Source organism: Petaurus breviceps, unplaced genomic scaffold, assembly GCF_028583685.1.
Source record: "Petaurus breviceps papuanus isolate PSGF00001 unplaced genomic scaffold, PetGlider_PUasm1.0 90730, whole genome shotgun sequence".
Classification (NCBI taxonomy): Eukaryota; Metazoa; Chordata; class Mammalia; order Diprotodontia; family Petauridae; genus Petaurus; species Petaurus breviceps.
In genome coordinates this window covers 9141676-9154195 of record NW_027187324.1, presented here as the reverse complement: position 1 = coordinate 9154195, position 12520 = coordinate 9141676, and the positions used below count along the sequence as shown (strand labels likewise).

At 38.6% G+C, this 12520-nt stretch overlaps 1 long non-coding RNA gene across 1 annotated transcript in view; it reads right to left on the bottom strand.

The window, feature by feature from the left end:
* Positions 1-12520, bottom strand: part of LOC138145154 (uncharacterized) — a 233560-nt gene that overhangs the window by 115544 nt on the left and 105496 nt on the right. The window lies entirely within an intron of this gene.

Here is a 12520-nt window from a genome sequence, read left to right as displayed (position 1 = left end):
CCAGATGGCAGAAGGAAAGATGTTTTTTCTATACAGAAAGCAAATAGAGGACAATCAGAATAAGCTTAGAGTGAGTACTTAGGGAAAATGATATTGTTTGAGGCAGCTGGGTGGTGTGGTGAAGGAAGCTTTAGACTGGAAGTCAGGTAGAACCAAGTTTAAATACAACCTCAAACACTTACTAGTTGAATGACCCTGTCCAAATCACTTAACCTTTTTCTGCTTCAGTTTCCCCATCTGTAAAATGATGATAATAATATCTACCTGCTAGCATTGTTGTGTGAATAAAATGAGAGATCTGTAAACTACTTTACCAACCTTAAAACACTACCTATTCTTAAACAAATAATTAATTAAACTTCTCTGATAATCTGAAAGCAGTTGTTATTTTTTTTTTAAATCATTGCCCATATTGAGGAACTGTCTTCCTCAGAGACCTTGTTGCAAAAAGCATGAGAGAATGAGTATATATTGTAAGGATAGGTGGCAGGTGTCTGGTTCACCTATTGAGTAAAATGAATGAGCTTTGTGATGGCCTGTGGCCACTCAGAGGCCTTTTCACTTATTTCCATATTAACAGCAGTATTCTGGATGCTTGAGGTTGTAAAAAAAATTGACCTTTGGCTAAAAGGGGCATTAATGTGTTTTTTAAACTTTTCCAAGAGACTAGAAAGGGACCATTAAACTGTTGACTATGAAAACTGCCTGGAGTCATGGGAATTTATTTCTTAGTGAATTTTATGAACATAGTTTTCTTCTTCTATATGGTAAAGAAGACCAGTATTAAAGTAAACTATGATTGATGGAAAAAGGCAAGAAACAGTTATTTGGTGCCTACTCTATGCCAGGCACAGTTTTACATGTTTTATAACCAAATCCCACAATTCTTTAAAATTTGCATTTTGAATCTACGTTAAGGGCAGCCTTCTTGTCATTGCTGCTGCTTTATTCATTCATTTATTTATTTATCTGTTCATTCATTCATTCATTCATTCGTTTGTTTGTTTGTTTGTTTATTTATGTTATTACACCAAGTCTTGTGCTTCGCTGGTGATTCCCACCAAACTGAAAAGGCTTCGAGTTTGTTTGTGTTAATAATTGTTTCTCACCTGTTACATGGAAAGAAAGATTTTAACATTCATTTTTTATTATTTTGAGTTCCGAATTTTCTTTCCCCCACCCTCACCTCTCCCCTCCCTTTGAATGAGGCTGTCTAAGTATATAATACTTTGAAAGTATTGCTATATTATATTATAGAGTGTGGAAACTAATGTTCCATCTCCCACCACCATGCATTTGTACAGGCTGTTTCCCCATTCCTGCAATATCCTCCCACCTTACTTCTATCTCTTAACGCACCTAGTTCCCCTCAAAACTGCTGAAGTGCTACCTCCTTCAAGAGACATTTCTAGATTGTTAATATCCACTCCCAAATACTATTTTCTTATTTTGTTCTCTTATGTTATCCTCTCTGTGAATGTGTATTGTCCTGGGAGAATGTAACTTCCTTGAGAACAGGGATGTATAAAAAACAATTTTAATAATGTTTTTATTAAAGAATTTTTAAAAGGTTTCAGTTCTATAAAGGGTGAGCTTCAAGAAATCTGGAAAATTCTCTTATGTGAGACAACTTCATTTCTAATGTGATCCTATAAATAAGCAAATTTATATTTTATCAGAAGCACTTTCTTCTGATAGAATGTAAGCTTATTGAGGGAAGGAACTGTTTCAGTTTTGCCTTTGTATCTCCCACAACTAGTATAGTGCTTGGCATATAGTAGGCATATTGTTGAGTGATGGATTCCTCACCCACTGATCACTACTTAGGTATTATTACCCTACTTAGGACCGATTACAATCATGCAGGAACTAGGTCAATATAATGTAGTTTTAAGCCTAATACACACAAGTCTAAAACCATAATAAATTCTTATTCATAAAAGACATTTTTAGACATGTAATTGTGTATGGTTCTTCAGTAGATAATATACAAAGATAACTTCTTGTGATGGTTTGTTCTGTGTGATTCATTAAGCACCCAAGCTATATCCCATTACCTGGGCTTAATAACTATTTGCTGAGCTGATCTCAATTGAATTTGGCTCAACCTTCCATTCATAGTACCCAGGAAACCTTTATTCTGTACAACCTAGAAAACAGGCACCAACTCCTCTCTTGACAACATATAGTAAACATTTATGGAAGGTTTTAATGGAAAAACCAATGAACAGGTAATTCCTAGCCCCAAAGGACCCACATCAAAAAGTTCCCCATTGTCACTTTCAAACCCCAGTAGAAGAATTGCTCTAGCTAATTCTCCCCATAGATCTCATGACCCCCTGCTGTTCACTGCTGCTTTCCACTGGTTCTTCCTTCATGGTGTTCCTACTATAGCTCCCAAGAGTTTCCATGCACACACAAAAAAAGTCCAACGTGTGATTTTAGAAATGCAATCCAATGTCATGAGTATCTCTGTCACAAACTCCATTTTCTTTCATGTAAGATGAATAAAACTCCAATGTCCTTTGAAAATTTTGGCAGCAAATTTTAACCCAAAGCACCAGAAACCATCTTTCCAGTGGCCACTGATGCACCCCAAGTGTTGTCCCAATATCTCTTCCGTGAACATTTGAGTAGGATTATTCTAGTCACCCTGATGTGACTGAGGAAGGAGAAATCCTAGCATAGACTATGAAAATAAAAATTAAAACAAGGGAATGGAACAGGACTTATGACCCTGCCCCTCTGAGTGCTTGCCATCAGATTCATTTGGTTTTCAAAGTACTAAGAAGAAATAATTTTCCATTAATGACCTACATAAAATGGCAAAAAATCAAATTTTGGAATACAAAGAAAAATAATTCCTTGGCTTGTGCAGTTGCAAAGTTTTTATTTCATTGTTTAATATTTGTTTTGCTAATTCTTATACTTCTCTGTTGATTGTGTTTACTGCTCAATTACTAATACATTTTTAGATCTCTAAAACTTTTAACCTTTAATCTTCACAATTTCAAGTGGATTTCAATAATCTTTTTCATTTACCTGGTATCTAGAATGAGATCTTCCATCAAAAATTTTTTCAAATAGTCCATACTCCTGGCTACCTATGGCCAAGTGATCTTCCTTTTAGAGATAATCAGTAAGGCCTGTGTAAATAGCCTGTGCAATATTCATTTTACAGGGGAGGGAAAGCGTATGTATTTAGAGAAACAGGAGATTTTAAGAAGCCACAGTCTTTTGAGGAATGTAAGAATTTACATCTAATATCCTTTTCTTTTTTTTTTTTGGATGTAAAATAAATTTGGTCCCCATACCTTCCACCCTTTTTCCTCTTTCCGAGGAAAGACTTTCATTTTTTTCTCTTTTATATCCTCAGTAACTAACACAGTGCTGGGCACATGTCATATTCTTAATAAATGCCACTTGGTTGCTTTTACACTTCTGGAGACTGCTAGGAAGCAAAAATGTCAGACCACTTGGCATCTTGTCTATGAGTATTAAATGAGATAGCATTTATTGAGCATATATTTAATGATAAGAATCAGAGTGAGAGAAGCCCAGAGACATAGAAAACATGGTCCCTACCCATGAGCTACTTACAGATTGCAAAAGCCCAAGAGATATTCCCCAACCAGCTTTGCAAACCTAAGAAGGTCTTAGTAGTTTCAAGTGTCAAACTGAGGAACAGAACTGGACGAGGTCTTTAAAGTCATTCTAGTCTGACCCCAACCTTTCATTTTACAGATGAGAAAACTAATGCCAAGAAAGTTATAGAACTTGCCAAAGGCCACAAAAGTATCAAACCACAGAACCAAGGATCTATCACTGCATTTTCAGTACACTTTCCTCTTCACCATGTTGTCTCTGCTTACTTCTAGCACTAGATCCTCTGATCCTAATTTCTGGCTTTTCTAATAGCCTTGCAAATTTCTGAATCACTGGTGGAAACCAGGCTCTGAGTTGCATGCAGTTGTTACAGCTCATTTCATTGGCTTAATTATTCCTGTAGTTTACCAAATACTGAGAGGTAGTATTTTAGACGGAATACAATTTAAATTCCTGGGGGTGGTATTCAATGACGCAAAAATACAAGCTCATTCCCAATGACATAGCAACCAGAGTAGCTGCATTCATTCCATGCTATCCACTTTTAAAAAGCAAAAACAAATCAAAAGAACCTTTGGGGGGCATCTTGCATCAGGTTTGCACAATTATAGCATCCTTGGGTGTTTCTTGGTATTAATTATATCAAACACGTTATAAAAAGATTTTGAGGTAAGGCTTTGCACATTCCATTCACGCACTGCAGTGATTAATTCCTATTGCTGCTCAGTCACTTGTTACTTTATTTTTAGGGGCAAATTTATAGCAAGCTCCTGGATCACATGTACAATGGTATTTGAAATATCTGCAGCTGCTTACATAGCAGAAGTTCCAAGCCACATTCCTGTTGTGAATCATAGGTTTCTGAGGACAGTGCCACAAGCATGGGGGTGGGGGGGAGCAGAAAAGGGGGGGCAGTGTGGGTTGAGGGAAGGTGGCGTCTACTTATGGAACTGCAGAAAAACACCTTTAGAAGACTGCTAGTGTCCCCTAATTGGGACTCGTTAAACTTGGGTTACCTTGTTGTTAACTAGGTAGAAATACTGGCAACGTCTGGTCCAACGAAGAATACTCATCTCGACATTTGTGACAATTTTTTTTAATTCAGTGGGTCCAAGCTGAGACTCCATGTTCCCCATTGTATATCTCCATACTCATCCTTTCCAAATCCACCAAGACTCAGTCAGTTCAGAAATCATACCCTGTTTCTTAATCATGTGACCCCGAGTGCCACTGCCTTATCACACCCAGACATTTGGAGTTCCTATCTTAGAACAGGAGTACAGGCAATTGGACTCAGGTGGTGTTATTGACCAACTTCTCAGGGAAAGGGAAAGGCATTTGAAGGAACAGGTGCATTGGGTCTGTTCTAGAGATGTCAAAGAAGATACTTTAAATACCTTTAAAAATATCCTAATCTTTAGAATAAGGACCTCAAGCTAAGACAGAATCCATCTCAAGGAAAAAGGGAAAAGTTTCTTCAGGAATAGGCTGGCTAAGATAATAAGGAAGGCATGAATCTAGTTTCAGTAAGAATAGATCAGTAAGTCAAAGCAATCAATAGCATTTATTGAAGCATTTATTGAATCTGTTCATTGTGTGCAGAGGAAATGTAAGAAACAGTCCCTGCCCTCAAGTAAGTGTTGATTTGACTAGGAAAACAGAATATACCAAAATTTACTAGAAAATACATGTAGGGAAGCAAATGACTATAGTGCATATGGATTATATAAGTGCTAAGAAAATACAAAATTGAGAAATCCTAAGCATCAGGAGTGGTTAATCATGGAAGACTTCCTAGAAAAAATTACTATTATAGACAGTATTGAAGGCAAAGTAGAAACAGTAAGGTGGGAGGGGGAAGAACATATTTTCAAGTAAGATGAATAGCTCTGTAACTTTGGGCAAGTCACTCCACCACCACCTGTAGGCCTCCCATCTACAAAATGAGGAAGTTGAATAAAATTAGGTCCTCCCTAGTTTTAAATCCTTTAAGTCGATATACAGAGGTACAAAGTAAAAATGAACAGTGCTTTTCACAAGAGTATAAGAAAAGCTTCATTGGGTAGATGTAGCCCTGTCCAATTATTTCTTTAGAAGAATATGTCATCATTGGAAGCATAATTATTTCTTCAACTCCATTAGCTAAATTGTCTATTTCATTACAAGCTGGAGAAGCAATAAAGCTTTTGTCTTTGTTCTACCCTTGGAGGAAAAAAGGGATTGGGGAACATAGGAAGAGATGATATTCCAAAATAAAAAAAAAAAACAGGGTCTTGGGACAAGTTTTCCAAGAGAAGGACTGAGGCAAAGGGGGCATTAAAGGAATGTGTGATGGGTCATTATATTAGAGTCCAAAATTGTACTTTAAAATACTCATATTAGAAAGGAATATGGTAAGTGTGAACAGGTCAAAACACTTTACAAATTAGTAATTAGATAGGAAATATAGTGTAAAGTTTCATTAGAGAATAGTAGGACCAGAATAAAAAAAAAAACAACGATGGGTCAATCACGTAAGGGAGAACCCATGTACTCCACTGATAACTACTCAATGCAAAGAGGAATGCCCCAATTTATTTTGACTTCTAGTGATAGATTTATGGGAAGACATGGATAAGAGACACTTAAGACAGACAGGGATGGATAGGCTGCCATCTGCAACTTTAGAAGAAGTTCCCATAGGTGAAAGGAACAATAGCAGCCAAGATGTCACCCTTCTTCTCCCCCACCAACATGGCTACGGAAAAGGTGACAAGGTGAGGACTAGACATAGTAGAGCAAGGCTCTGTAATGGGAATGTCAATTTTTAAGATCTTCCCTGCCCCTAGGCTAAAGTGCACCTGGAGCCTGGGCTGGGAGGCTTGTGTTTCAGTAGATACTTCTTCATTGGCCAGTGAGTCAATAAGGTTGTTACATTCTCTGAGCCAGGAGAAGGCTATATATAAGCCCTGATGTGTAGCTTTGTTTTGGGGCTCACTTTGAGAAGTGTTCTGTGATTTGATCTGGTTTCTGGGAAGCCGTTGTCCAGGGGGCCCCCGGCTTTGAAACCCAGATGTTGATTTGGTATGGATGTAATGGTTGGACAGTTTGGAAACTGTCTACTTGATCTGTTTCTCTGTCTTGATAGTTCTGTCTGTATACTCTGAAGTCCGGGGTGTTGACCTTTTCCCCCTGAACTAGGTAAATGATATATATCTGGCTGATTAAAGTAAGCTTGTTAACCCATTTTGAGTTGCTTTCCTTTATCAAAGCAGATCCAAGAACCTGTGTTGGTAGCCACCCTAGGGACGCTGGGGTGCTTGCTGCTACAGGCTCAAACTGTGTCTCCTTTGATGCAGCTTCCTGGTGTCCTCTAGCTACTTTGACAAGGCTTCTCTTCCTCACCTAGGATCATAAAAGGTTCCACTGACATGGGGTCTAGGCCATCCAATTTGGTGTGTGTCTGAAGACCCATGGTAGTTATCACATCTTGCCCTGGCTGATTCGAAGCATTTCCACATGGAGATCAGAGAAAGACCATCTATAGGAGCTTAGAATTGTATCCTTGCTACATTACAGATAACAATTCTTTTATTAATTGTTCAGTGACCTACAAGTGCTTCGTTTCATCATCAAATCTGAACTAACATAATGTAATATGAGCATCAGGCCCAACCCAAGTATCTTATCAACAAGATCAGAGCTCTTCTAGTAATGAAATATATATGTGTTGAACTTTCAGGTTTACAAAAAGACTTCACACAGATTGTGTTATTTGATACCGAATGCCCGTTGCTTAGCCGTTTGTGCCTGAATACTGTTGGGTTAATCCATTGAAAAATCATCAAGTTGCTTTATCTCAAGCTAGGAATGTGGGAAGTTAGACCTAAGTGCTACTGTTGACCAATTTCTTAAGTAAAAAGGCATGAATTGTAAAGGTGAATTATGTCTCCTTAAAAGACATCATTTTATGCCTGCCAAGTGGGTAATGAAAGAATTATTATATCCCATTTTGCAGATGGGGAAACTGAGACTTCAAAAGGTGGAACTTGCTCAAGACCACATTGTTCTATACAATAATACACCACAGCTAGACTTGGCAGGGCATGAGGAAATTTTTTTTTCTTAATTCCATTTGAAAAATACCAACTTTGTCTTGCTGAACTATGACCTTGCCTAGACAGTCCATCATACAGATTAGTTTGACTAGAGAAATAAATGGTAGTAATATTAACTTATTATGCTTGTATCACTTTTAAAACTGTACAAAATACATTATACTTATAAAATTATTGTACCATTTTTTATTGTATACACTGATATGATCTTTACAACAAACTTGCAAGGTGAGGAGAACAGGTATATTAGCCTCATTTTACAAATACAGAGTCTGAGGTTCAAAAAAAATTTTAATGGTTTTTTTAGGGCCACAAAACATGACTGGAGTAGAAGATCAATGTGGAAGGAGGCAGAGTTTGGGGAGAAATGTAGTTTGGGGTAGAGGAGGCAGAGTAAATACAAACTTGGTCTTGCAAAATAGAATACCGTAGTAATTCGGTGCCTAACTTCCAGGGTTTGAGGAGTGTGGCCCTTTTAAAATATGAAGCAATGTTGCAGCAATATTGATGAATGAGTGCTGGAACATCCAGAACAATGGTACCTTCAGTGCCCAGAGGCTGGATCCGTTTGGGGTTGTGGGTCTGAACCAAGGCAACCCTGAGAGTTCTAAACTTAATAGTTGGCTGGGAAGTAGCTTAGGCTATATCAGTATCTTAGCTACTTTAGGACCCACAGCAGTGTAAGCCCTGGCTGGTATCTAATAGCTATGGACGGAGCTGTCAATCATCAGGTCTTATCCATGATATTTGTTGAATGGCTCTTTTATTGCAAGGATAATCCAGTCCTGGAACTGTACACTGCCTGTAGATGTCACACCAGAACAGGTCATTGCTTTGTGCTTTCCTCCCCCTGGTTACTCATTTATTTTTTCTTTTTCATTTTATTTTTTATTTATTAATGTTTTTTGTTTTCACATCACATTCATTTCCTAATATCATCCCCATCTTCTACTCAGTGAGCCTTCTTTGAAATGAAGATCAAAGAAGAAAATAAAGCAGTTAAAAAAAAAAATACACAGCTACGATGTCTGAGAGTATATACAGTGTTCCATGCTCATAGAATCTGCACCACCTCACCCCCCAATCAGATATGAAAGTTGAAAGGGAAGGAGGGCACACATTTTCTCAACTGTTCTCTGAAGCTAAGGTTGGTCATTATAATTACTCAACACAATTTCATTTTATTCATTGTGTATATTGGTCCCCTCATTCTGTTTACTTCACTTTGCATCAGTTCACATAAGTCTTCCCATCTTTCTCTGATTTCTTCATCTTTGTTATTTCTTATGATGTAATAAGAAATATTACTTTACTTCCATTTACTTCTATTTTATTTCCATTACTTCCATATACAATTTATTTAGATATTCTAATAGATAAGCTTTATGTTCAATTCTTACCTGTCACAAAAAGTGCTGCTATAAATATTTTAGTATATATGAAATGTCTTTTCCCGGTTTTGATCTCTTTAGGTTATATGCCTAGCATTAGGATTTCTGGGACAAAAGGTACAGATATTTTAATCACTTTAGTAACACTATTTAAACAGCTTTATAGAAAAAGAAACTAATTCACAGCTCTACCAAAAATATATTAGTGAACACTCCTTTTTTTAAGAAGATTGCAGTTGGAACTTTTTTTTAAAGTTCTGCTTCTGGGGAAACTGTCTAGTAATATGTGTACATATGCACATATGTGTGGAATGCATACATGTATATACACATTTCCCTACCTTTCAATTGCCACCAACATCATTTGTTCTCTCAATAATCCAAGCCTGGAATATTGCCATAGTTTGTCAACTTCTCACCATTCCAATTCATCCTTCATATCCTAGCCAGATGAATCTTTCTAGAACACTACTCAAATTGTTTCACTTTTCTGATCAAAATAGTGAGGTTCCCCATTGCTGATAAGATAAAGTCCTGAAAGTAAAGGCATTATGCAACCTAGATATAAATCCAAAGGACCTGGGTTCAAATCCAAGCACCATTATCTCAGTCACCTTGAGCAATTCACTTAACCTTTTTGACCTCTTAGCTTCAGTTTCTTCCCTGATTAAGGGACAGAACTGGACTAGATTGTCTTCAAAGTCCCTTCCACCTTTAAATTTTGAGATCCTCCAAGTCTCCCTTCCTTTCTCTATGACTCTCCAGCCTGTACACATGGCCTTTCTGGCTCTCCCTTCAAAGCTCATGTTCAATCTGCCCCCCTCTCCCTTGAGTACCCAGGCTCACAGAGATCTCTTTTTCCTTGCACATTTAGTAAGCACACCTATTAAATGCTTTCTCATTCATTTATCCAGCTCTCCTAAAGTACTTGTGCTACTTTGTATTGGTGGGATTATTTATTTTTCAAAATAGTCTTGCCCCTCCAGCTACATTGTATTCTACTTGAAATTGAGTGTAGTCTCTTTTCTTCAGGGTCCTGTGATATAAAGTGAAGAGTCCTGGAGTTACAATCCAATATCTGGGATTTACTAGATGTGTGAACCTGGTAAATTACTTCATTTCTCTGAGGTTTCTCATCTCTAAGGTCAATATAACAATACCTGATTGGCTTACTTCACCAGGCTTTTAGGAGAAAAGTGTTTTGTAAATCTCAAAGATCCCTAGAAACGTGTCTATTGCAATGCCTCATTTTGGCAGGTGCCCACAAATGTTGGTTGATTGACTGTTCAACACACAGGCACATATACCTATTCAAGTTTTGGTCTCTGAAGATGATTCTACTAACAGAGGCTGCCATTTTTATCTGTGGGTGGAGGTTAGAAGGAGGAGGTGGGGGAGGAGAGTGGCTGGAAATAAAATACACAGAGAACCAAAAGTTTTTTCCATGCTGTGCACATGTGAGGGTTTTCCTTTGATTAGCTGTAGCTGCTATTTGAAGAGTCTATTGCAGTCTGCAACCCTGCCTCTACCAGACTCAATTGGCTGGAACCCCCTGCTAAAAGAGAGGAACTCTATTCCTCAAAGCTGCATGCTGGGCCAGGCCTGTCTGTCAGCTGCAATTGTTTTGCAGCCATCCACAGACATGCTGGAGTGCTGTTCCTTCCCCCACCCCTCCACCTCAAGCGCATCTTCACAGTGTTCCTTCTGTCCTCTCTATTTCCATTCTCACCGCTGCAGTTCAGGCAACAGCTGAATGTTGGGAACAGGGAAATCTGCCTGTTGTCTGTTCTTCAAACAGGTCCAGCCCAGCAGAGAGAGCTCTGTTATGATGACCAGCAAAACTGGACACATGACAGATGCTTCTTGTGCTCTGGAGAAAACGAGGATACGGGTATAGCTGAAAAGAAGGAAGGAGTCTAGCCTTGGAAAGTGTAGGTGGCATAGACCTCATGCAAATAGGATGGGTAACATTATACTTTAAGGCCACTAATAATCTTTAGAACTAATTATGAGGTTAATTTATATATTGATAAAAATAAAATCTAAATACACACATGCACATAAGCACACGTGTGTTTGTATGTACAGCACGGACTACACTGGCCCCACTGCCTGAAGGACCCCTCCCCCAGACAGTGTAAGGGCACCCTCTCTAGTACCCTTAAGGGAGGTTGGGTTGTCTAGGCCCTCTGCCATTGACTGTAGCCCCCACCTCTCCCAGTTGTAGGGATATATGGGTGCTGCACCCCAGTTCCATATAATCACTTATCAGTGAGGTTAGTTTTTTCTTTTCTTCTTAATTTATTAATTTGTTTATTTTGCTTTTTTGGAGGGGGAAGGACAGGGCAATTGGGGTTAAGTAACTTGCCCAAGGTCACATGGCTAGTAAATGTTAAGTGTCTGAGGCTGGATTTGAACTCAGGTCCTCCTGACTCCAGGGCCAGTGCTCTATTCATTGCAGTGAGGTTAGTTTTTACAAAAGAATATTTACTTCAAAGAAAAACTCACTCCCCAACATGTGGAGTTTAATCTCCTCTGCCCCATACCACCTCACTCTCTGAAAATGGGAAGGGGATTAGGTTCATAGTCTAATTCAGATTTTAAATATAACTTTCTATATTGCATAGGAACAAGTTCCAAGTCCAAAACCTTCCTTGGGCTCAAGTCCCAAGCACCCTGGCTTCTCAGACATTCCCCACCAGTGGATTTTGCCGCCTTCACCCAAAACTGTAAAGGCCAAATAAAATTGAACAAGAGAAATAGAAACATTCCAATCCATGGAATCTAAAAGGAAAGAGGAAGGAAGGTATCTCCACCTTTCAGTTCAGTTCATGGCAACTGCACTGTGGGTGAAATCTGTTATTCACCCTCAAGAAAGAGTATACAAAAAGAATACTGCCTTAAAAAAAATGGGGCAGCTAGGTGGCACAATGAATAGAGCACCAGCCCCTGGATTCAGGAGGATCTAAATTCAAATCCGACCTCAGACACTTAACACTTACTAGCCATGTGACCTTGGGCAAGTCACTTAACCCCAACTGCCCTGCTCTCTCCCCTCCAAAATGCAAAAAAAAAAAAAAAAAAGACTTTCCTGTCTGGTAATTCTTAAATATGCAGCCTCCTGTGTCTACCCTTCAAGGAGACTACTCCAAATCACAATGGTAGGGAAATACAGAAAAGGAGTGCACTCCAAGTTAGGTGGTCCGGACATTCTCCAAGACCCTATTACACATAGACAAAATGCAAAACACCTCCTATTCTAGTGGGAGGAGCACCAGCCTTGGAGTTAGGAGAGGCCTGGCACCGAAACCTGACTCTGCTATTTCTTGTGTGACCAGAAAAACATGGACTGAGAATGTCACCGTGGTTCCGCTGGGCTAAAATGATACATGTGCCCGGGACATACTTTTCATATAATCTCCAATG